Source organism: Anabrus simplex, chromosome 3, assembly GCF_040414725.1.
Source record: "Anabrus simplex isolate iqAnaSimp1 chromosome 3, ASM4041472v1, whole genome shotgun sequence".
NCBI classification, from domain to species: domain Eukaryota; kingdom Metazoa; phylum Arthropoda; class Insecta; order Orthoptera; family Tettigoniidae; genus Anabrus; species Anabrus simplex.
Window position 1 is genome coordinate 525,547,960 of NC_090267.1, and position 27,768 is coordinate 525,575,727.

At 40.3% G+C, this 27,768-nt stretch overlaps 1 protein-coding gene across 6 annotated transcripts in view; it reads left to right on the plus strand.

Annotated features, from left to right (window-relative positions):
• The window catches only part of kar (monocarboxylate transporter 10-like protein kar), a 556,067-nt gene that overhangs the window by 55,667 nt on the left and 472,632 nt on the right, over window positions 1–27,768 (plus strand). The window contains exon 2 of one of the 6 annotated variants that reach the window (XM_067143675.2): window positions 21,859–22,085. The exons of the other annotated variants lie outside the window; for them this stretch is intronic. The gene's annotated coding sequence lies outside the window, so the exon portion shown is untranslated. The remainder of the gene's footprint in view (window positions 1–21,858; window positions 22,086–27,768) is intronic. 6 annotated transcript variants of the gene reach the window in all.

The window sequence follows — 27,768 nt, forward strand, 5'->3', positions numbered from 1 at the left end:
AAAACTCGCTTATACGCTTCGTACGACAGAGAATGTTTCCGGTCGTTGGGCAGAATTATGCCGAAGTCCTGTCCTTTTATTTCATTTACACAAAATATAGCGAAATATACGTACCCCCATTCTAAAAGTATGTTGTTAGAAGACTTAATATGAACAGTAAGTTGATTTTGTTTACTTAACTGCAATTGAGCACCGTCCTCTCTTATCAAGCGTTTGTCCTGTATTTCTCCTTTATGGACTTTCTTTCTACTGGAGAGAAACGTCGGAAGTATACTGTAGTCTCTGAGAATGTTCACATGTAACAGTTTAAAACCATATCAATATACACACAGTTTTAAAAGTCCCCTATTTACATTGATGAGTAGCAACGAGCTAGAAAGAGGACTATAGAGTGGCCATTGGCCCGCCATATTTGAATCTACTTGAATGCCGCGTCAGCCATATTGGAAACGATCAGATCAAGTGGGCGTGGTGATGAAGTACAGAGGCTGCGAGAATAAATACCTTTCCACAGTTTTCTTAATTAGGGAAGCACTCAAAGTGTCTGTTTAAATGTCTGTCTAATGTCTGTTTAAAAAGGCATTATAAATACAAAGTACAGGTTATATACTTACATATTGTATGAAATAGGAAAATTGACACATTTCCAATAATAACAAAAGAAATAACAATACATTGCCATTAAGCAAATTTAGCCCTACTTACAGACAATGAAAATATAAAATAGAAAAACTAGAACACAATGACATAACAACATCGAGAATTAATTCATACGACTTCAATAATAATAATAATAATAATAATAATAATAATAATAATAATAATAATAATAAGAACAATAATAATAATTGTTACGGGGATACCCGTGGAGCATAAAGAGGTTAATGAAGGTGCCGGGGTGAATGGGTCTAACTACAATGTCAAGAATATAATTTAAAACTTAAACTGAAGGTTATATTTTCAGAACTTAAAACTGAACAATTTTTTCATGACAGTATTACAGATACAAGTAGCATCATTAAACAAGTCTGGGGAAAAGTCCAAGATTCAGAACCTTAACACTTTGGACTTTAATACCCTAGTTTTACAATTCCTGAGCTCCTAGCTCAAATTTAAAAACAGCACAAATTATTCAGGGGCAGAAATCCCCTAATTCAATAGCACTTGCTCTCCAAAATCTAAATATCCAGCCTTACAGAGGCACTCCTTACAAAATTTTGGAAAAGTGCTAACAGGCTCACAGTTTCTTACTGCCTACTCACGGCAACATCAACTTACAACCACTGGCCTCTCAAGGCACAACTTGCGATATGAAAACTGATTAATACATGGGTATTTAATACCCAACCTACGGGGGCCTTCATAGAAAAAGAACAGGCTAATTAACTGGCCCAAACACAAACTGAATTGAGGCGTACCCTGCACTCCAAGATCATAAACAGTAAAAACCTAAAGGGCTCTAGGCCGATGAAACAGGGGCTATTCCCAAACTACTGAGGTTTCTCGTATATAAATTACATTACCACATTACAGAATGAAAAACCGTTATGAAACGTAGTCACCACAAACCAAAATGAAGGGGAGCTCGAGAGGGTACATCACCCTATCCCCGATTTACAGTTAAAGATTTTATGAAGTTTTTACATTAGCCGGCAGAATGTTACATTTTTAGAAAAGTAGTTCACATGGTTAACGATTCGGACCTTTCCCTCGGGTTAAACTGCGGAGTTAGCAGTTATGTATCCATTGCCTTGTAGATGTACTGCTGACCGATGGCAGAGGCCGCTCGCCTCCTGCTTTGACACACACACTCAATAAGATGACGATCAATTGGCCAAGAAACGAGAAAATCCGCAGTTTATAAGCTCTCAGGGAAGATTCGAGACCATTCAAGATTAAACTAGCCACACCCTCTCAAGTTTATTGGTTAATTTCAGAGTTACACTGAGAATTGAAGAAGAGCCGGTGATAGGTGGAAAATTAATTGGCTAGATTCAAAACTGGCGGAAATAAAAAGGAAATATTGCCAACCCAAAAATAAATGAACATCATTCAGTTACAAAACCTTATAGATACAAAACTTCTTTAAATTATAACTTCTTACAATTTGCACCAGGGTGCGTGATCATAGTCTTTTGGTAGTGTCCTCTATGAGAGAATGTCCCAACTCCTGATGAATGGCAAACAAAATAAGGATAAATTGCACAATAACAAAATTACATCATATTTTTATGGTGACATCTTATGAGTAAAGTTCTAAGTTGGTATAGTTTCAATTGCACTGTTTTACCAATAGAGGAGTACATTTAGGCGCTAGTTTTGAAAGAGCGGCGTTGAGGTGTAACTCCCGATACAGACCTCCCCCACCAATTTTCCTTCCTAGGGGTGACACAGAAGAATTTTGAGAAAATAATTCCAGTTGAAGAAAATTTGTAAGTTTTTCGGAAGTGGATTTATAGCAAAATTTATTAAATGCAGATTTAGAGTGTCCAGATAGTCGCTGAAGTTCATTACATGTTGATAGTTTTGACGGCAAGTCCTGTCGCCACTGCCGATATCCAGTTGAGTTCGCCCGGACCCCTCAAGTACCCCCAGATACACCCTTCCCACTACTATGAGAGGGGTAGTCGTGGTGATGGTCACCGCAGATTAGAAGTATATATATATATATACAGTCCCCAGATGAGTTGGCGGTAGGGTCGCCGCGCTTCAGCCTTTGCCGGGAGATGGACGCCGGTGCGCCGTTCACAAGGAGTCTTCACGGGAGTGGAGTGGGCCCGTATTCCACTTCAGTTGCAGTACGGCGGCGAACGGCTGAGGGAGCACTGAAACAGTAAGATCTAGGCGACAGAGAGGTGTTGTTGGCATTAGCCTTCTCTGATAAGATATCGTTAAGTGACCAAAGGTTAGAGAGCGGCGTGTTAGGGCCAAATTTAAACATGAGAGAAGCTGGAGTGAACTTGTGAGATTCATGAACCGCCGAATTTAAAGCGGAGGCCAACTAATGCAGGGACGTATCCCACCTGGAATGATCTTCATGATGAAACGCAATGAGGGCCGATCTAAGATTACGATTGACTCGCTCAGTCAGAGATGGTTGAGGATAATACGCCGAAGTAGTTACATGAGATATAGAGGGATCAAAACAGAATTTACGGAAGAGGTTGGATGTAAATGCTTTAGCATTATCAGAAACTATATACTGACAAGGAACAAAGGAAGCGAATATGGTATTTAAACAAGGAATGGTGGACTGAGCGGTAGCCAGCTTAGTCGGGAATAACGAGGAAAACCTAGTGAAACCATCTACACACACGAGAATGAATTTGTTGGCGTTCCCCTTTGATTGGGGGATGGGTCCGGCGTAGTCTATATACAGGCGTTCATGGCGCGCGACGCTTGATCAGAAGATAATTGACCTAGCTTAGTGGACAAGGTGGGCTTAATAAGCAAGCAAGATTTTCAAGCTTTTACCAACTCACAAATTTCGCCGTCCATACCTTTCCAAATAAAAATCTCTCGGATCTTTTCTCGCGTTTTGAAAATGCCTAAATGCCCCCCAATGGAGTCTCATGATAATACTTGAAGAATATAGGTATAAGCATGGCTGGAATCACTACTTTCATCTTTTGATCATGCCTCGATGGGCAACATAAAACCCCGTTCCTCAACACATAAGGGACAACATGTTCCTCAGAAGAAAGGGTTTCAATAATAGGGGCCAGCACAGGATCTTCGCGTTGATATATTTCAATGTCCCTAAACAACATGGGGGCATCAGTTAGAATGGCATTAACACCCGAAGGTATGGGCGTGGGAAAAGAGGAACTATCTTCCTGTTCGGTGGTGTCCACATCACGAGCAAACATGCGGCTTAGTCCATCCGCAACAAAATTTTCAGATCCTCTGATATGCTTAACATCAAACTAGAAGGAAGAAATCCTGATGGCCCTACGGGCTATACGACCAGTACGACGCGGCCTAGCTAAGACCCAAGTTAAGTCTTGATTATTTGTTTCCAAGTCGAACTTCACGTGTTCCAGATAGAGGCGGAAGTTCTCTAATGCAAATAAAACAGCCAATCCTTCAAGTTCATAGATGGAATATTTGGCCTCTTGGGCCGACAATATCCTAGATGCATAGGCAATGGGTCGCCTTCCGAGTTCACTTTCCTGAAGAAGCACAGCAGCCACCGCCGACGACGAGGCGTCGGTTTGAACGATGAATTTCTTCGAGAAATCAGGCATAGCAAGGACAGGGGCGTTGAAAAGAGCAAATTTTATGTCTTCAAAAGTGGCTTGATGAGACAGCCCTCACTCAAATTTGAGTAAGTTCCAGGACGCCGCTCTGTTAGCGAAGTTGGGAATAAATTTCCTGAAGAAATTCACCATGCTGATGAACCTGGCAATACCTTTGATGTCCTTAGGAGGTTTGCAATCACGGATGGCCTGTGTTCTCGAATGATCGATCGAAACACCATCGAGCGACACAGTATGCCCTAGGAAATACATAGAAGGCTTAGCAAAAGCTACCTTAGATAACTTCTCAGTTAACCCTGCCTTACGAAAGCTATTAAGGACCTCTTTTAGATGATCAATGTGTTCTTCAAAGGTCTCAGCAAATACGACGACATCATCAAGATAATGGTACAAGTATTCGAATTTGATGTCGGAGAAGATCCTATCTAGCAGTCTAGTGAGCACGGCTGCCCCCGTTGGGAGCCTAAAGGTACCCGGTTGTACTCATACAAGTTCCAATCCGTGGCGAAAACTGTCAGATGTTTCGATTCTTCAGCTAGAGGGGTCTGATTATACGCCTGATTAAGGTCTAAGATGGTGAAGAACTTAGCTTTCTGAAACCATGAAAAACAAGAGTGAAGGTCGGGAAGAGACACAGATCGTAACACCACCTTCCGATTTAATGCCCTATAGTCAATGACAGGCCTGAAGCCGCCTTGGGGTTTCGGCACCAGAAAAATTGGCGATGAATACGGTGACTTAGAAGGTCGAATAATACCATCTTTTAACATCAGGTCGATGATCTCTTTTAGAGTCTTCATTTTAGGTGGAGACAGCCTATAAGGTGGAAACCTAACTTGGATGGATTCCGTAACCTCAATCTTGTATTCAATAAGGTCCGTAACACCAAGAGTATCGGAAAATACATCCGGAAATGACTGACACAAGTTACGAATACCATCAGCCTGCTCCTCAGGTAGATGTCTGAGGTCTAACAACATCTCATCCTGGGTAAGCGAAACAGATGAACATGGCTCAGAATTACACCTAAGCAAAGGAATTTTACAATTATTGGCAAATTTGAAAGTGCACGACTTGCTCTGAATGTCGAGCACTAGACGAGTAGAAGACATGAAATCCGCTCCCAATATTATGGGGCAAGACAATTGTTTGGCCACAAACAATTTAACTTTCCGGGTGAATTTAGAAATCCGGATTTTGGCAAATATAAACCCTAAAATTTCTAAGGGATAAGAGTTAGTCGAAACGCATTGAACAGAAGATGAAAAATAGTCAGGAAATTTACAGACAGACTTTAATTTCGAATACCATTCAGCCGAAATAATGGAACAAACACTGCCTGAGTCTAATAGAACGGTAACCGGGTTCACTATTCAATTCAACTTTGAGAAAAGGTACAAGTATGGGGGACTCCGCCGCAACTCTGAGGTATTCTTAGGGCATTCAAATGCGGGGTTAGAAGAACTTCTACACTGTTCCGAGCTTTCGGTGGGTTTAACGGAGGCTGAGACTTGGGAAGTTGAACTTGCCGACTCAGCCGATGACACTAGTTACTTTCGATTATTGGAGTTCGTGAAGGTTGCACCAGAAGTTGAGCGGGAGGGGGTGCTGTTATCATTAGGGCAATTTTTGGCGATATGAGTAAAAGAGCCTCATTTGAACCATCCTTGTGATGACCCTGCTCCATTCTTTCTCCCACTCGATTTTATTACTGGGCACTTGTTACGCAGACGATCCGTCGACCCACAAGCGTAGCATTTTCGGATGGTGAATGTTCGGCGAGGTGAAGGCCGAAAACTATTAGAAGATCGAGGGGGCTCCTTATCGACTCGTAAGGTGTCGGCATACCTAATTCCTTCGGCTGAGACCGCCATAGCCTCTAATTCTGCAAAAGTTTGAGGACGCGACGCGAAACACAGATATGACCTATAGAGCCGGGAAATGCCTTCAACAATGGTCTGCACGATTTGATTTTCAGGGAAATGAAGAGCGAATACCCTGGTGTAGAACCTAATGTCCTGGATGAAGTCGGCGAAATATTCATCCAGTCGCTGTACTCTGTAATAGTACTTTTGAATTAAGGAAGACATGGCTCGAGCCGGAATGAAGTTAGCCAGCAGATGGGCGTGGAAGTCTTCTATGAATGATTGCTCAGCTATTGCTTTGAAATTTTTTTTCGAAAGGACCCCTATGGATTAAGGGTAAATTACTTGAAGAATTGAGAGTGAGAGAGGGAAAACACTGGTGCGTGATCTTGGAATTCATCTAAAATCCTTAGAAAGGAAATGACATCGATAGTGGAATTAATAGAAAACTTTGAAATTCCCCTAAGCAACATACCCAAAGGATGAATCAAACTACTGAACCCGGGTGACATAATAGGTGACGGCCTAGAAGGTTGAGAAGCCTCAGACACGGATTTATTTAAAAAGAATGGTGGACTGGAGGTACGACGATCAGGCTCATTTCCTAATGGGGCAGAAGTTTGTAGCGTTGCTACAGATTTTCTGCCTTCTAAATTCTTCGAAGAATCTTCCTCACACACCATGTTTATCGCAGGTGCTTGGTCGGTTTTGGGAGTAGCTGTCCCAGTCAACAATTAAAGAACTTTATTTGACATTTCATAAAGGTGTTCAACAAGGTTACTAGGATCCATAGCATCGTCTTCTTTTAACTTGAGAGACAATAGGTCCCTAACCCTATTATAAAAATGGAACAATCTAGCTTGTACTCTCTTAAGCTGGTTAGCAGAAGGATCACTCACTTAACAAAACTTACTACTGACGATAGCTCAGTGCTGTTATCAGTGATAGTGGAGAGAGCCTCATCAATTTCCTTCTCTCCCAAAGTTGGGATACTAATAGGTAATTCTAATGACTCTTTGGGCTTGGTGGTATCTGCCGCAACCGTGCCTCCAGATTGAACATCCCTAATAAGTAATTCGTGAATTAATTCCTCCGTGCGCAAGTAGCCGGGATGGAGGACTTTGCGAGGTCCAGACATGATGAGAGAAAATTTACAAATTTAGAAGAGAAAAAAATCCAGTGACTGAGGAAATTCTTAGACTTCGAAAGGGATACTATAATTAGCCGTCAAAAGGGGCTTAATTGACACCCATTCAACCACGCTCTGCTACCACTTGTTACGGGGATACCCGTGGAGCAGAAAGAGGTTAAGGAAGGTGCCGGGGTGAATGTGTCTAACTACAATGTCAAGAATGGAATTTAAAACTTAAACTGAAGGTTATATTTTCAGAACTTAAAACTTAACATCTTTTTCATGACAGTATTACAGGTACAAGTAGCAATCATTAAACAAGATTGGGGGAAAGTCCAAGATTCAGAACTCACTTTGGGCTTTAAAGCCCTGAACTACAAGCTGAAATTTACAAAAGGGCACAACTTATTCAGGAGCAGGAATCACTTAATTCAATAGCACTTGCTCTCCAAAATCTAAATATCCAGCCTTCCAGAGGCACTCCTTACAAAATTTTGGAAAAGTGCTAACAGGCTCTCATTTTCTTACTGCCTACTCACGGCAAAACAACTTACAACCACTGGCCGCTCAAGGCACAACTTACGATATGAAAACTGATTAATACAGGGGTATTTAATACCCAACCTACGGGGGCCTTCATAGATAAGGAACAGGTTAATTAACTGGCCCAAACACAAACTGAATTGAGGCGTACCCTGCACTCCAAGATCATAAACAGTAAAAACCTAAAGGGCTCTAGGCCGATGAAACAGGGGCTATTCCCAAACTACTGAGGTGACTCGTATAGAAATTACATTACCACTTTACAGAATGAAAAACCGCTATGAAACGTAGTCACCACAAACCAAAATGAAGGGGAGCTCGAGAAGGTACATCACTCTCTATCCCCGATTTACAGTTAAATATTTTATGAAGTTTTTATATTCTTTTAAGTTCTTACACTTTGCACCAGGGTGCGTGATCGTAGTTTTGGTAGTGTCATCTATGGGAGAATGTCCCAACTCTTGATGAATGGCAAACAATATAAGGATAAATTCAGTCAGTGTAGGCAACTGCACAATAACAAAATTACATCATATTTTTATGGTGACATCTTCTGAGTAAAGTTCTAAGTTGGTGTAGTTTCAGTTTCACTGTTTTACTAATAGAGGCGTTCATTTAGGCGCTAGTTATGAAAGAACAGCGTTGATTTTTACCTCCCGGTACAATAATAATAATAATAATAATAATAATAATAATAATAATAATAATAATAATCGGCGTAGGGTTGTGGCAACCCCATCGCTCAGTGGGAAACCACTGCAATCAGCCACCCGAGTATTTGCGGGAAAACCATAACCTTTTGGGTTAGGAGTAATTGCCTACCCACAGCCACGAACATCTCGAGGCACCTCTCGATCTTAATAATCGACTTGTATTTTCGTGAACTTGCCCAACAGATCACCACTAGTTGTATTTTCAACTTGTAACCCTAGCATGATGGAACACACGCTACCAATGCAACTACCCCATGCCCCGGACGGAGGTCCGGTTTCTCCCGACCGCCGGATTCTGGGGGATCGGGAACATCATGCTTCAGAGAAGGATCGGAGCTTCTCAAAATCTCTTTCCCCCCCCCCCCCCAAACAGAACTTCCTTGGTACTATAAACTTCAACACCCTGCTGAAAAGTGGAAAGCTTAAACAACTGACTGACACCCTGGACAAATTTGATATTCAAATCCTAGCGATCCAAGAAACCAGATTTCAAGATGAGAACCACTTTGACTCTGAAAACTTCAGGATATTTAAGGGTAAACCAGCCATAAATTTCAAAGGGAATTGATCAATACTTGGGACGGCCTTTGCAGTAAGGAAAACCATCTTAGATTCAGCCATTGACTTTACATCACCATGTGAAAGAAATTCAGTGCTTACAGTGAAATCAAGCAACAAAGCATATGCCTTGATAAATGCCCATGCCCCCACTAACATAGACAATAAAAAATCCTCAAAAAGTAGAAGACTTTGGGGAACTGCTTGAAGAAGCTACTAGCAAGATCCCTAAACATCATGTTAAAATCTTATTAGGGGTTTTCAATGCACAGGTTGGCAGAGAGAAGAAATACAGATCAATCGTAGGACTTCATCCTGCACATCGGCGGACTAATAAGCTTTTGTACATCATTCACGCTCAGACTCATGTCCACGAACTTTATGAGACCTTTACATAAAAAGGAAACTCAGAGATCACCTAACCCATTATTAGGGGAATTCCAGATTGATCATGTTGCTATTTCCGTAAAGAATTTGCTTTGGATTCGGAATGTTAAAGTACGGAAGGAAGTTGTCGATTCGGATCACTACCTTACGCAAATCATGGCTAGATTCCAACCAAACAGATCTAAACCTAAAGGCAACAGATTTCCAAGAGTGGATCCGGACTGCCTGAGGAAGAACGCTGACGTTTTCGCACGTGACATACACGATCAAGATCCTAAAGTGTGGCCAGACGTTCGCAACACATTACAGTCATCAGCAATGAAATTCGGACAGCCACCCAGGAAACGTAAACACAGATGGTGGAATACAACCTGTGATAGACAGAATCAAAGCATGGAATCAATGGAATGGACACCGAACAGTCGACAGATGGAAGAATTTCCTTAAGACTCTAAAGCTGACCTCAAAAATAATCCGCCGCGAAAAACGCACATACGAGGAAAACAGACTCGCAGAGATAGAACAGGATCTCCAGAAAAACAACACTCCGAGTTTCTACGACACATTTCGTGAGGACGTATCAGGGTACAAACCACCAACATTAAGTTTTCGTAGACCTAACCGATCACTAGAGACAAACATTAAGGAGAACAGCAAGATATTGGCTGACTTTTTCCAAAATCTACTGAACTGCAATCCACCAATTGAAAGACTACAGTTTGAAAAACCTCCACCAAACCCAGACTCACAGCCCCCAATAACTCAAGAAATAACAGAGACAATCTAATCGCTCAAAAATAATAAAGCCCCTGGGAACGATGGCATAACTGCAGAGATGTTGAAAATGGGAGGAGATGACCTCATCAGAAGAATTCATACACTCTTAACAGAAATATGGGAGACCATGATGATTCCGAAGGACTGGAAGAATGCCATTATCCATCCGTTACATAAGAAAGGCGATCGAGTTGACCCCAGCAACTACAGAGGCATATCCCTTTTTGCCAGTTGTGCACAAGATTCTATCTAAAGCGCTGTTAAACAGAGTAGAACAACAAACAGGTCATTTGATTGGTAAATACCAAGCAGGCTTCAGGAAAGGTAGATCGTGTTCTGAGCAAATTTGGAGTCTGAAGACGATATTAAGGACACGTCACAGTACCCCCACATTTGTCACCTTTGTGGACTTTAAGAAGGTGTATGACTCTATCGACAGACAAACTGTTGTGTACATCTTAGGAGAGCTCAGTGTGGACAAGAAGACCACAGAATTAATCCGCCAGACTCTCACAGACACAACATCTCAAGTGAAGTTCCTATTTGAACTAACAGATCGTTTTGAAGTGCATACAGGAGTTCAAGGAGATGGCCTCTCCCCAATCCTTTTTAACTTAGTGTTAGACAAAGCCATCAGGGAATGAGGAAAAGAAATCGAAGGTATAAACATTGGTACTCGGGGACAAAGAATTAACATGAAGTGCCTAGCTTTTGCTGATGATCTAGCTATCTTTACCAAGACTAGTGAAGAATCCAGGTATGCCATAGAGAAGTTACATGAGATAGCATCAAAGACAGGCCTCCAACTATCGTATGAGAAGACTCATATCATGGCTAATGGACACCAGAATATCCAAAGATCCCCACTACAGACAAATTATGGAATAATCACACAGGTCCCTTACTTCAAATATCTAGGATAAATCATTGTACCATCCGGATCGGACAGGAAAGCTAATTTAGAAAGAACCACCAAACTCCTGAAAGCATACCGAATAACATGGAACCACTGCAATAAAAGAGTGATGTCACGAAATGCTAAACTTCGTCATTACAAGACTGTTGTCCTTCTGGAAGACTTGTATGCCACAGAAACCACATCTCGAGGAGGACACTCTAAAATTGATGAAATTGAAAAACAAGAACGAAAAATTCTTAGGGAAATGTATTGCCCCGTTCATGCAAATGGTATAAATGAATCAAAAGGAAAACTGTAGATTTGTACAAAGCAATCGACAAATTCACCGATACCGTACGCAGGAGATGATTGAAATTTTATGGCCACATCTGTAGAATGGACGACGCTAGACATGCAAATAACTGCTTGGTATAATTAATTCAAAGAAGGTCAAAATAAGCTGGTTAGAGGAAATAAGCAGGACTTAGAAATGAATGTCACAGAAGATATCATCAGGGATCGCAAGGCTTTTAGGAATCTGGTTGCAAAGCACACGTTCACGGAAAAGGCTAAAAGAACCACAGGGAGACAATGGATGGAAGAACGCAAGAAACAGCTTAGCGAGTTCATGAAGAGATTTTGGGAGGAGAAGAAGAAAGGAAAACCATCATGAAGCTAACAAGTTCCAACGCGCTCTGTAAACGGCCATAACGAGGAAAGAATAATAATAATAATAATAATAATAATAATAATAATAATAATTTATTCAATTATTTATCAAGTCCATATTACATCCAATGGTTCTACACATTTATATACACACTTTCTGCACACCATTTACGGTACCAGGACCGCCTCCATCTGGTCCATCATTCTGTGCAAGTCCTCCATCCACAACTCGTTATCTAAGTTGCCACGTCTAAAGTCGATTAGCACACTCTCAAACGTTATTTTTAGTACAGTGGTCTGTAGGTAGGCCTGTAGCTGTTTGTTCACTTCCAATTTGTCCATGTGCTTCTTGAACAAGTTGGTGACTAGCCCGTCCCACGTTATTACCACAGGCTCCATTGTACATAGGTGAAAGTTCGTTGGCTAGAATCTCGTACTTTCTTCCGTTAGTGGTTTCAGTCTGTTTTAGGATATTTTTGTTTGTGATTCCAACTTCAGTTAATAGGATTTCATTCTTTACAAGGTCATGTATCATCAGATCCGGTTTGTTGTGTTGAATGCGAAGCTCAGTCTGTATGATGACGTCTGACTTTATTCTAATCCGCTGATTGGATATGACATTTTCAGCTTTATATTTCTTTACCTTCTTAGAATTATTAAGCCCATACTTTTTGGTGAACATGAAATGCAAGCATCTGACAACGTCCTTGTGGCGTTTCTTGTAGTCCAAATTAGGCATTCGTCCACATTGTGTTGCCAGATGGTCTAGTGTTCTTATTGCCCTGGTTGCAGTGTGGGCACCTCTGGAATATACTCCCATGACTAAAGATGTTTCTGTCTTGTATCTTCCTGCGGAGATATATTCCTCCTCATTAGCCATAACGATGACTGTTTCACGTCTCCTGTTGTTCGCAGAACAATGTGTAATGCATTGACTTAGCCATGTCTCGATCCATTCGCATCTCTTTTCGTTTCTGCTTAACTACTTTTACCGTGACATCGTTTCCGTCCTCAATTAGGTTCTTCCGTTTCAGATGTTCTTCAATCAGTCCCAGATGGGTTACATTTCTTCTTTCACTTTCTGCGATAAACTTCGTTCTTGTGTTTGTTGACAAATATTTACATAGTTCAAGTAAATCAATTCGGCCTTCTCAGAAACATTTTGTAGTCCTCTTCCTAACTGATGTCTTTTCAGGTACAGTCGTTCCATATTACCTGCTGTTCTGACGATATTATGCTTCCTCAAGATTCCTCGCACCTCGAGATCAATGTTGTTAAATACTTCGTGCTCGTATGGGATCAGGCCAATATAATAGTTAATGGTTGACAACGCATACTCATTTATTGCTACGAACAGGTTTCTCGCGTTCAGCTTTGTTTGGCATACATTTATTGGCTATGATAACTTTATTCTCGGGCTTAATTACATTCCTCGAATCTTCTAATATTCCTAGGCATTTGTATCATTCCACATCATTTATCTTCTCTCCAAAGATATGGTTCGAATTGATATTGTTCGCTGACTTTTGCTGATTGATTGTAAAACCCATGTTGTTGAGACATTGTCATCGATGCAAATGAGGTGGTTGCACTCAATTCTTCCGTGTTTATCTGCTTGGATCTCCTTGCAGTTCATATTTAAGATTCTGCTTAACGATTCCCTAGCAATTACGAAGAATTTAGGTGATGGACCATCTCGTTGCAATATGCCTCTATTTATTTTCACGTCACCAACCACTATATTTCCACATATTAATGTTGTTCTCTGCTTGTCAAGTGTCCTATTGGCAAATTTAATGATATTTTCTGGCATGTGTAAGCATTCTATTAGATATACATGTGACAACGAATCATATACTTTCTGAATGTCCACTCAAGCAGTACACAATTTATTATTGTACTTTTCGTTTATGCTTTTGCTTATAAGTGCTTGTTCCTTAGCGCCTTGACATCGATTGCGCGCTCCCATTTGATTACTTGTTCACGTCACAGAAATCGTTGACTATTACCGCGAACACTTTGCTGATTAATTTGAATAAATTCGAAAGGCATGTAATTGGCCTCAGGAGCTGCGGTATGTTTGCATTCGGGACATCAAATATGTTATCCCAGTATAAAGCTCTTCATCGATCAAATCTGGGTTTTGAATTATTTCGTAGATTAGTTGTTCTAACCTCTCATGTAGTGCATACATTCTCTTAATAAAGTAATTATATACAAAATCAGGTCCTGTTGCTTTCCAGTTCGCTAGGTAATTTATACACCTGGATATGACCTCTTTTATCTTATCTCTATCCATGTCTACCTCCACTTCCGCTGGACTTAGTTCTTGGATCAGTTGGTCATAATCTTGTTTTTCATCATATTTCCAAATTGTAGTCCAAAAGAGTTTGGTTTCTTGAAGATTAATATCTTCACTTGCTGTAAATCTATCGCCTTCAAGGTCATCCTATTAAACTCAAACTTTCTGTTTGTGTTCCTACATGCTATACAATTTTCAGCTATAATTATCTTCTTCTTGTAAGTAGCTATTTTCTCAAGAATCGAATCACATCTTCTGAATATCACTACTCTTGTTTGAATAAATTCGATTTTCTCTATACATTCTAATCATTTCTTTAGTTGCTCTTTCATTTGGACGGTGGGCATCAATTATTTCCAATAATCTATTCAATTTGTTGATCTTGGTTTCGATAGAGTTTTTCCAGCCAGATACCTTCTTTTCTTTAGCTGTCACCATCTCATACGTCTGTTGCATGCATACAACACATCATTCATTTCGGCGATCGTGGTTATTTGCCGTTCTACTCGTTCCGATTTTATGATTACATTCATCACTTCGAGTATTTCCTGGCTAAATTCTTAGTTCTTTCTTCTTACAATATTTGTTTCACTCTGAGGAACAATCTCACCATACAGTAGTTGTATTGCCGTTTCACACAACGACTGCTACCATCTTGGACTGCTGGCATCCACGACAGTGACATCAAGGAGCTCGCTTGTTGCATGGCATAGTGGCTGTACTTGTATGAACGTATCGTTATTATTTATGTTTCATGCAATAAAACCGGCCTTAATTATTATTATAAAAAACCTTTTTAAAACAGATGTAATAAAAGTACCGTTAAAGTTGTGTGATGACAGTGTTTAACCAATGTGATTAATTCGTTTGTGGTAATGTGGCAATAGACTGTGTTGGTTGAAAGGTGCCTCCAATTTCCTGTTAAACGATATTTAATGAAATAATGTTAAATGTTCAAAGTAAGTAGGGTACAATTGAACTAGAAGTGCACTCATAAAGTGTATTCTCCGTTATAGGGAGTGGGAGACATCCTCTATATAACACTGATCAGAGAGAAAGTATGGCAGGGATCGGACACTAACCGCCACGAACTGCCTCGAATGCTCTAATACCATCCGGATCGGAAAACAACAAGACTTCACCAATAGAGGTCGGATAGGGTAGATGAAAGTGAGGAGCCTGGCACAAGTAAGTAGAAGCAATGCCAGGACTCAGCTCAGGGCCCCGTGGTCGCCAACCCACGCTCCCAAGTTGAGATCCCCTAGGGAGCCTCTTAGTCGCCTCTTACGACAGGCAAGGGATACCGTGGGTGTTATTCTACCGCTACCACCCACAGGGGGACTTCAAAAGAAACCTTGAAGAAAAATAATATGTCATCATTAGAATGACCTATGGATATGAAATTAGGTTTATGCCCATACAATAATTACCCGCAAATAATTATTCATACATAAGGCCTGTAAAGTCTGATGGCGACTAGTGGAGTTAAATGTTGCGCATGACATAGACATCTTGAAACACAAAAACGCATAGCCTATTATTGCAAATTAATACTGTTCACCTTCTTTCCAGATTTGCTGCGCTTATTTAATTAAAAGTCAAATCAAATCAAATCAATCAAAATCTCTTTATTTGCAAATGAGGTGTCTACCTCGGTGGCAAATGGTACACTAAAATACATTATTGTCAAGCACTAAATTTTAAATTAACAGGAGACGAAGAAAATTTTCCTAGAATACAATATTATACAATTTACGCTAATAATTTTTTCTATTTAACACACACATCATCCTTAATAAATTAATATTGTTTACAAAATTCTACTTATAATATCTTACAAACATAGTCAACTCATATACAGTATGGTATGTGAAATTACTTCTAGTAATACTATACAACTAGTATAAGATTAAAATTAACATTGAATTTATTTACATATTTATATTTTACCCATTTTGGAACCTAAGTAGCATAACGACATGCTGCGTCTTAACAAGAGCCCCTTTTACCACCACTTTTCAGAGTTCCTGAAGGGCCTTCACAGCTACTGTAGCGGTCTCAGGGCCCTCGAAGTCCCCACTGTACTTCACCCCTACAGGCAGTCCCCTACTTGGGCTGTCCAAACTCCTTAGACCAGGGGATGGAATTAATTTAATCACACGCATTTTTTATTTACAATATCCTGCACTGGTGGAATGCCCTCTAACATTTAATTTATTATCTCTGTTGTTGTTTATTCTCTTCTTGAATATCTGTACAGATTTTGGAAAAGGATCAAACACTACCCCTGGTAAACTGTTCCACTCCTTCACGCCCTTCCCAGTGAAAGAAAATTTACCTCAATCGCTTCTGCTAAAATTCCTTCTAATTTTGTACTTGTGGTCAGTTCTACCAAAATAATTATTTTCCAACTGAAGCCTCTCATGGATATCTCTCCATGCTGCTTCTCCTGTATAGGCTCTATATAATCCTATAAGTCTAGTTTTCTCCCTTCTCTTACTTAAAGTTTCCCACCCAAGTTCCTTTAACATTTCTGATACACTACTCTTTCTCCTGAAATCCCCTGTTACAAACCTTGCTGCTTTCCTCTGCACACCATCTAGTTCTTTTATTAGGTATTCTTGGTGAGGATTCCAAACACTGTTTGCATAATCCAGTAATGGACGAACCATACTTAAGTAACTTTTTCTTTTAATTCTTTGTTGCATCCTTTAAGTAGCCTCATTATGACATGTAACAATCTGTATGCTTTCCCAACAATGTCATCAACATGACCCTTCCAGTGCAAATTACTTTGAAATCTCACACCTAAGTATTTGCACTTGCCATCTTTTGGGATAACTACCTCATCCAAAGTATATTCAAATTCAGTTTTAAAGCTCCTGTTTGTAAATGTTGTAACTGTTGATTTGCCTCCATTATTCTTCATATTATTTTCTTCAACCCATTCTTGGATACTCTCAAGGTCCCTTTGTAATTCTGAACAATCCTCAATGTTATTTATTTCCCTATAAACAATTATGTCATCTGCATACAATCTTATTTTCGATGTTATATTGTTCCCTAAATCATTTGCGTATATTAAGAAAAGTAATGGACCAATTATACTACCCTGTGCAATTCCCTTCCAGACTTTCTCTTCCTGTGATATATTATTTCCTACTTTGACTTTCAGAACCCTTGAATTTAGAAATGTTCTTATCCAACGTATAACCCTTACGTCCAATCGTATTCCCTCCAATTCCCTCCATGTTCCACTCTATCAAAGGCTTTGGAAAGATCTATGGCTATGCAATCTAACTGGCCTCCTGAATCTAACTGATCTGATATGTCCTGATTAAATCTCACCAGTTGTGCCTCGCAAGAATATTTCTTTCTACATCCATACTGGCTCCTCATGAACCAATTTTTATCATCACATATCCCTCTGATGTACTTTGCTATTAAACTCTCCAGTATTTTACAAACTATACTGGTCAGGCTGATTGGTCTGTAGTTCTCTGGTTTCCTTTTATCACCCTTTCCTTTATAAATTGGTATTATTATAGATTCCTTCCATTCCTTTGGTATTACACTACTATTTATGACATAGTCAAAGAGAAATATTAAATAAGGCACTGTATACCATCCCATTGTCTTTAATACCTCCCCAGTAATTTGATCACTTCCTGCTGCTTTTCCTTGCTGAAGCAGTTGGATTTCTCTGAAAATATCTTCATTTGTGAATGAGAAGCTTCTTTTATCCCTGTACGTCTCTCCCTCTCTATCTTCTGTTACGGTTTCCAAGTCCTGGCAATCTTCTACTGAATCTCTGAATTCCTTACTAAAGAGGTTTGCTTTCTCAGTATCTGTTAAATAGTGTTCACCCCCTTCTCCCACCATTGTAGGAATTTGAATTCCTTTTCCTTTTTGATTCCTAATATTTATGAATACAGCTTTTCCGTTTCCCTTTGTGGCCATTACCCTCTTGAAGAATGCCATTCATATAATTCTCTTTTGCTTCCTTTTTCACTCTATTCAGTTCCCTCATTAGCTGTTTTCTACTTTCTCTATTCTCCCTACCTTATTTGATTTTCCTGTTTACTATTCTACATTTTCTTTTTAATTTTCTAATTTCCCTTGTGTAATAAACAGGGTCTGAGGTCATTTTACCCTTCTTAACAGGTACAAATCTCTTCTCTCCTTCCCAAATTATTCCTTTAAATTTAGCCCAAAGTGTATCCCGATTATTCCCTTCACTTATCCAGCAAATGAATTGTGATTTAAGGTAAGTCCCAAATTCATCAACTTTAGTTTTTCTGTACAATTTCTTGTCTTGTGTGACCCTCTTATTAAGCATTTTTGGTACAAGTCCTACATCCATTATTACAGCCTTATGGTCTCCTATTCCTCAGTTTTATCAACAATTTCCCATGGTTTAACCAAGAATACTTCTAGTAAGTTATTGAGACGAGTCGGTTCTTGTACTACTTGTGTAAATCCTCCCTCCCAAATTAACTTATTTGCCAGTTTCTGTTCATGGGCTTCACTTGCAGCTCCATTCCATTCAACCTCAGGCAAGTTTAGTTCTCCCCCAATTATTACCATATCATTATTATTGTTTTTATGAGTATAATCTATTATTTTCTCAAATATTTCCATGTCTCTTTCCTCTCTTCCAGGCCTGTATGTTCCTATAATTCCCACCTCCTTCATATTATCACAAATTAATTTTATCCCTAATATTTCATCCCTTTCATCGGTAAACCATTCATGTGAACAATATGTTTCCTTCACCAGAATAAACACCCCCCTCCCTTTTTATCTCCTCGGTCTCTACGATAGACTGTGTACCCTTCTGGAACTACTTCTCTATTACCCACCCCTTCTCTCAACCACGATTCCAGTCCTATCACCACATCAGTCTCATAAGATTCCATCAATGTACCGAATATTAATTGTTTATTTACTACACTCTGACAGTTTACCAAGGGCAATCGCAGACCCCCTTCCTCCCTAAAAATTGACTGTTGCAATTGGGTAACTTGAAATTCCTTACTTTCCTGAGTTTCATTTTCTAGTTGGCTGAGCGAGCTTGACTTACAGCTGGCTCTTTCTACTAGTTTTCCTGATCAGTATTATAACTCAAGGGAGTTGCCTTTTTTACAGTACATATCTTATGATTAATAAAATCTAGAACAATATTTGCTATCTTTTGTTTACCTGAATTGTTTAGATGATGGCCATGCTTTGTGTAACAGTGTCTCTCGAAACTGCTGCTATCAATTACCTGTGTATTACGAAAATGTCTACAAATTTTAACCATATCTGTATTAACTTTTTCCACTTCAGCGTTCACACACGAGTCTCTAATCAAATCACGCCTGTGGGGCACGTTCACTACAAAGATGTTAGTTTGAGTCAGCTTACCTAGTGTACATTTAAGTTCAGAAATAACATTCTTAGCGTCGTTGTGAGCTACGTCGTTCGTCCCGCCGATGATCACTACTGCATCACGACTTCCGAGATTTCTTGCCGTCTGCTCCGTGTTTTCCAATACCTTCTTCATTGGGGCCCCAGGATAGATGACTGCCGATGCTGCAATATCTTCATTGACCATTCTCCGCAATTCCCCTCGCCTAGCTATCACCAAATATAAGAATGTTCGACACTTTCGCCGGTGCACTGTGTGGGATTTTAGGCCTAACTTTGCCGCTTCTCGTAACGGATTTTGCGCTATACGTTTGACTGCTTCCTATACGGATACCTTGCGTATCGCTTACTTCCCTCAGGGCTGAAAATCTATTTTTGGTGTCAATTACAAAGTTGTCCTTATTGAACTGTACACTTTTCCTCCTAGAATCTGAAGCATCTTGACTCCACGCGCTGGAATTCTCGGAGCCACCTGTGTTCTGAGTGTTTACTGGTACCGGTACTTTCGATTCCAGTAAACGTACCTTTTCCTTTAAAATCTCTTTCTCCGCTTTTAATGCTTGTAAATCCTGTTGCAATAAAGAGAGAATTACAAGTACATTATCATTACCTCCATCCTCCAAGTAATGAGACGCCAGCGATTCGTTGACCGTTGTAGGCCTAGGTTTGTTACCGCTATTCAAATTGCTCTCGCCACAGCTAACACAAGTCCAAGTATCTTCATTTTTAGCAAAACCAGCACTACATATACACTCAAAATGGTACCAAATTAAACACTTTTCACACTGGATACCATTCTTCACTCGCTTCTTGTTTACACCACATTTATTCCCGATTATTTCGCAAGAGAACCGGGAGCTGTCTGCACTTACATCCTTCGCCGACGCCATTATTTTATAGGGAAGTTTTCTTCTCTGGTAAGGGAATCCAGTATTTATTCTTTACCCTGGGAAAACTCATGCATGACGTAGTTATACGATCCTAGAACTGATTAAGTGTGCAGTATTGTAATGAAAGGGGTTAGTATTCATTAGATTGTTCCAAGCTACCAACAATTTATATATTGTTATGAATCATCAGAATGTTCTTAAATTGTCATTTATACTTCACACGCAATTTAGCTCCTTAGTCAAAGCGTTGTTGAAACTCTTTGGTTATTTTCGGTCACCATCCTCGGGCCATCCTGCTAAACCGTGCATCAATCATCTGCTGCAATCGTGCGATCCATTTCACTTTGTCGCACTCTTTAATCTCATTGACTAATGTTACAAATACAAGCTCTTTGTTTTGTGCTTCTGCTGCCTCGACGATGTTTGGGTCATCTTCCCCCTCTCCCTCACCTTGTTGTACAGCTGTAGACAGGATTATTAGGTCGGTATCTCGCGAGATATCATTTGATTCTTTCAGTTTATTCGATGATTCGATGCTCAGAGTAACCATTTGATTTTTATTTCGCGTGATTGTGTTAGTAGATGTTTCCATTTATCACCAGAACGTTACGCAAATGACCCACATTAGCGCTAGGTGTATAACTGCGCTCTAGTGTTGTTTCCTCAAGTGATAGTTCCACAAACTTACTGCTCCAATACGCCTTTAGCGGTGATTTTGTGAACTACTTATTACGTTTCGATGTTGTCTAAGCTTCGATCCTAACTTTTATTCTTTTAGGTTAATTACCTTCATGCAACCGTAATTCTTGATTCTTAACGACACTACATACTTCACACAGACTCACCTTTATCGTTCGTTGATCAGCGTTTCCTTCTTACACTCTTCACAACTAATACAGTCTGTATTTTGCAATATTGTTTATATAAGTACCAATTCACTATCACTCGCAAACGATACGTCATATCACACAGCCGCCTTCATTGAATAATAATAATAATAATAATAATAATAATAATAATAATAATAATAATACTTGTACCGGGAGGTACACCTCAACTCCGCACATTCAAATAAGCGCCTTGATGAACTCCTCTGCCGAACAAAATGTGAAATTAATACTACATAAAGTTGAGACTTTAATCAGAAGATGTCACTACTGAAATATTAAGTAATTGTATTATTGTGAAGTTTCCTAAACTGATTGGATTTCTCTTGGTGTTGTTTTTGCCGTACATCAAGAAGTTTGGACATTTTTCCACAGATGTCACTACCAAAAAACTATGGTCATGCACTCTGGTGCAAGGTAAAGAAGTTGTTATTGAAAGAAATTTTGTGTTTATAGGTTTTCTCAACTTTCATTTGTTTTTATGTAATTCTAGGTTTGCAACACTTCTGTCTCATTCCGCCAGTTTTGAATCTGGCCAATGAAAATTTTCTGTTTTTAATTTTCAGCCTATCACAGGCTTCTTGTTCGGTTTTGAGTGTAACTTTTGGGTTCAGCTAATAAAAATGAGAGGGTGTGTCCGGATTAGTCCAGAATCCTCTTGAACCTTCCCTGAGGGTATATAAGTTGCGGCTTTTCGAGTATCCTTGTCTCACTTGATCGTCGTCTTTCTGAGTGTGTGTGTTAAGGCAGGAGTCGGGACGCCTCATTCTTCGGCAAGCAGAACATCAGCCAGGTAACGGCCACTTAAATTTTCTTTTCTGTAGCTACCTCCGCAGACTTATCCCAGGGGAAAGTCCGAATTTTTAACTATGTAACACAACTTTTCTAAAATGTAAATTTTCTTTCGGCTAAGGTAAAACTTCACAAAGTCTTTAACTGTAAATCGGGGATAGAGAGTGAGTTACCCTCTCGAGCTCCCCTTCATCTTGGTTCGAGTTGACTACGATTTCGTAACTTTTCCTTCTTAAGTGGGGAATAGTTTCATAACGTCAACCAGCCAGTGGGTAATTATTCAGCGCAACGTGCACTTTTGGAATGGGTACAGTAGCATGCAGCAGATGTAAATACTCAACAGAAAAATATATTTTACTTGATTTTATAAAATTATTAGTGATGTAGTAGAAATTCAATAGCATTATGTTATTACTGTTTTTCTTGTAAACCCGTAAATATATACATACTAGCTGACTACCCGGCGTAGCCCGGTTGGTTTAGGATGTTTACTTTTATGATTAGTATCATCAGTTAGTTATGTTAAAGTGAATTTTTATGTATTTATCCGTCACGGTATAGATATGATCTACACGATTTCGACTGTCATTGATATTCTTACCAATCAGCCTTGAGAGCGCAAACGCAATGGATTCAACACTAATCTCCGTCATTTTAGACTATTTACTACAAAACCCCTTTCAGTGTCCCGTCCCAATGAAAAATGAACGTTGACTTAAACGATATTCAGGGAGTCACAACAATGAATTCGACATTAATATCGGTTATTTTCTATTATTTTTAATAATGGAAAATATCATGCCCTCCCATTCTCCACCCATTGGTGTTTCATCTCCATAGTAATTTTTTTTCCAGATGGTAAGTCATATATGTACCAAGTTTTGTTGAGAGCTATTTTGGAATATACCCACATACACCCATATATCACGGTTATTTTTACATTCATTTTCACCCCTTCTCAACCTCCATACCAATTGCGGTGAAATATGACTTATCCATCCAGAGTGTCACAGTTCAACTCAGCGAACTCGTAAACATTAATATCAGTCATTTTTGTTTATTTTTATATTTCACCACCTCCACGAAGAGTGCTACTGGTGTTTTACCCAGATAGTAAATTTTTCAGGTAGTAAGTCATATGTGTACCAATTTTGTATGAGGGCTATGTTGGAAGAAACAAATACACAACGACATCCGGAGTGTCAATATTCGTCTCACCCCACCCCTAGGCGTGATAGGTCTACCATACCTCCTCGCAGTTTGTCTCATGATAGTAAGTCATAAGTGTACCAAGTTTGGCTGAAATCTCTCCCGTAGTCCAGAAAAGTAAGGATTCAACAGTAATATAGGTCGTTTTTAGTTATAATTGTATTTCGCCCCCTTCCCTAGGGCTTCTAGGGGTGTCTTGTCCCCGTAGTATTTTTTACAGATATTAGATAATATTCGTACCAAATTTAGTTGACACCTATGCTGGAACATACATACAAATACCCAAAATCTCGGTCATTTGCACATTTTCTTTCCTTCACCCCTTCTCAAAACCCTGCTGATTAGGGCTCAACTTGGACTTAAACGACATCCGGGATGTCACTATTCATTTCAGCGATCCCGAAAAGTATGGATTCGACACTATTTTCGATTAATTTTATGTCTCACTCCCTCCCAAATGGTGCTGAACTCACTTCAATAGGGAACACTACGAAACAGTTCTCTCTTAATGCTGAACATGGACTTTTAAAAAAATCCGGAGTGTCATTATACATCTCAGCGACCCAGAAAACTATGGATTCGACATATACATTTTCTATTATTATAATTATTATATCTCAGTCCCGCCTCGTCGCCCCTCCCCCACTAAGGGTGCTGAATATGGACATTAAAATATCCGGAGTGTCACCATACATCTCAGCGACCCCGAAAACTATGGATTCGATACTGTTTCCGATTATTTTTATATCTCACTCTCTCCTCGTCTCCCTCCCCAAAGGGTGATGAACTTGTACTTTAAAAAATTCGGAGTGCCACTATACATTTCTGCGACCCCGAAAATGGTGGATTTGGCACTATTACCGATTATTTTTATATCTCACTCTCCCCTCGTCCCCTACCCAAAAGGACTTTAAAAAATCGCGGGTGTCACTATTCATCTCAGCGACCTCGCAAACTATGGGTACGTCACTATTCCCGATGTTATAATATCTCATTCCCCCTCGCCCTCCACCCCAAAGGGTGATCAACTTGGACTTTCAAAAATCCCGAGTGTCACTATTCATCTCAGCGACCCCCAAAACTATTGATTCGAATCTATTTCTGATTAATTTTATATATCATTGCCCCCTCGCCCCCACCACCCCAAAGGGTGAAATGAAATGACGTATGGCTTTTAGTGCCGGGAGTGTCCGAGGACAAGTTCAGCTCGACAGGTGCAGGTCTTTCGACTTGACGCCCTTGATGATGAAGACAACACATACACCCAGCACCCTTGCCAGCGAAATTAACCAATGATGGTTAAAATTTCCGACCCAGCCGGGAATCGAACACGGGACCCCTGTGGCCAAAGGCCAGCACGCTAACCATTTAGCCATGGAGCCGGGCACCCCAAAGGGTGATGAGCTTGGACTTCAGCAAATTCCTGAGTTTCACTATTCATCTCAGCGACCCCGAAAACAATGAATTTTCGATTATTTTTGTAAACTCAGCCCCCAAGGCCCCCCTTTAGGAGTGCTTGTGGTGCCTTTCCCCCATGAGGTTTGTTTTCTGATACTAAGTCATAAGTGTACCAAGTTTGGTTGAAATCGCTCGAGTGGTTTAGGAGGAGATGCAATACATACAGTACATACCAACCTATAGACCTATAGATTACAGAGACTCGGCTTTGCTCGTTGGGAACTCCCAGTTGCTCTCCGTAAGAAGGAGAGGGTGATAACTCTTGTCATTCCATTGTCGATATTCTATATTTTTAACAGTTTCTTAAAAAAATTTACACGTCTAATACACAGCTACATTCTTCAAAATGGGCAGACCTATCAATGTTGGTACAATGACATTAAAGTACATCTCGATCACGGCATGATGGATTGCTATTTCAAAATAATAGGCATGAGAACGCACCTTTCATCAAGAAAGGTACCTTGTAAATCATTGTGGCGTGTTTTCATCCTCCTATATACAGCAAATATTATCACGACGCGCAGGTCGCCTACGGGTGTCAAATCAAAAGACATCATTGAGTGTAGTCCATGCTGACTGATAGCCGCACTTCTAATTGTTCCTCGACATCATTGAATGTAGACCATCCTGACTGATATCCGCACTTCTAATGGTTCCTCGACATCAGTGAGTGTAGACCATCCTGACTGATATCCGCACTTCTAATGGTTCACGACATCAGTGAGTGTAGACCATCCTGACTGATATCCGCACTTCTAATGGTTCCTCGACATCAGTGAGTGTAGACCATCCTGACTGATATCCGCACTTCTAATGGTTCACGACATCAGTGAGTGTAGACCATCCTGACTGATATCCGCACTTCTAATAGTTCCTCGACATCAGTGAGTGTAGACCATCCTGACTGATATCCGCACTTCTAATAGTTCTTCGACATCATTGACTGTAGACCATCCTGACTGATATCCGCACTTCTAATGGTTCCTCGACATCAGTCAGTGAAGACCATCCTGACTGATATCCGCACTTCTAATGGTTCCTCGACATCAGTCAGTGAAGACCATCCTGACTGATATCCGCACTTCTAATGGTTCACGACATCAGTGAGTGTAGACCATCCTGACTGATATCCGCACTTCTAATAGTTCCTCGACATCAGTGAGTGTAGACCATCCTGACTGATATCCGCACTTCTAATAGTTCTTCGACATCATTGACTGTAGACCATCCTGACTGATATCCGCACTTCTAATTGTTCCTCTACATCATTGACTGTAGACCATCCTGACTGATATCCGCACTTCTAATTGTTCCTCGACATCATTGAATGTAGACCATCCTGACTGATATCCGCACTTCTAATGGTTCCTCGACATCACTGAATGTAGACCATCCTGACTGATATCCGCACTTCCAATGGTTCCTCGACATCATTGAATGTAGACCATCCTGACTGATATCCGCACTTCTAATGGTTCCTCGACATTGAGTGTAGACCATCCTGACTGATATCCGCACTCCTAATGGTTCACGACATCAGTGAGTGTAGACCATCCTAACTGATATCCGCACTTCTAATAGTTCCTCGACATCATTGAGTGTAGACCATCCTGACTGATATCCGCACTTCTAATAGTTCCTCGACATCATTGAGTGCAGTCCATCCTGACTGATATCCGCACTTCTAATAGTTCCTCGACATCATTGAGTGTAGTCCATCCTGACTGATATCCGCACTCCTAATGGTTCACGACATCATTGAGTGTAGACCATCCTGACTGATATCCGCACTTCTAATAGTTCCTCGACATCATTGAGTGTAGTCCATCCTGACTGATATCCGCACTCCTAATGGTTCACGACATCAGTGAGTGTAGACCATCCTGACTGATATCCGCACTTCTAATTGTTCCTCGACATCATTGAATGTAGACCATCCTGACTGATATCCGCACTTCCAATGGTTCCTCGACATCATTGAATGTAGACCATCCTGACTGATATCCGCACTTCTAATGGTTCCTCGACATTGAGTGTAGACCATCCTGACTGATATCCGCACTCCTAATGGTTCACGACATCAGTGAGTGTAGACCATCCTAACTGATATCCGCACTTCTAATGGTTCCTCGACATCATTGAGTGTAGACCATCCTGACTGATATCCGCACCTCTAATAGTTCCTCGACATCTGTGAGTGTAGACCATGCTGACTGATATCCGCACCTCTAATAGTTCCTCGACATCTGTGAGTGTAGACCATGCTGACTGATATCCGCACCTCTAATAGTTCCTCGACATCTGTGAGCGTAGACCATCCTGACTGATATCCGCACTTCTAATAGTTCCTCGACATCATTGAGTGTAGACCATCCTGACTGATATCCGCACTTCTAATAGTTCCTCGACATCATTGAGTGCAGTCCATCCTGACTGATATCCGCACTTCTAATAGTTCCTCGACATCATTGAGTGTAGTCCATCCTGACTGATATCCGCACTCCTAATGGTTCACGACATCATTGAGTGTAGACCATCCTGACTGATATCCGCACTTCTAATAGTTCCTCGACATCATTGAGTGTAGTCCATCCTGACTGATATCCGCACTTCTAATGGTTCCTCTACATCATTGACTGTAGACCATCCTGACTGATATCCGCACTTCTAATAGTTCCTCGACATCTGTGAATGTAGACCATCCTGACTGATATCCGCACTTCTAATAGTTCCTCTACATCATTGAGTGTAGACCATCCTGACTGATATCCGCACTCCTAATGGTTCCTCGACATCATTGAGTGTAGACCATCCTGACTGATATCCGCACTTCTAATAGTTCCTCTACATCATTGAGTGTAGACCATCCTGACTGATATCCGCACTCCTAATGGTTCACGACATCATTGAGTGTAGACCATCCTGACTGATATCCGCACTTCTAATAGTTCCTCTACATCATTGAGTGTAGACCATCCTGACTGATATCCGCACTTCTAATGGTTCCTCTACAT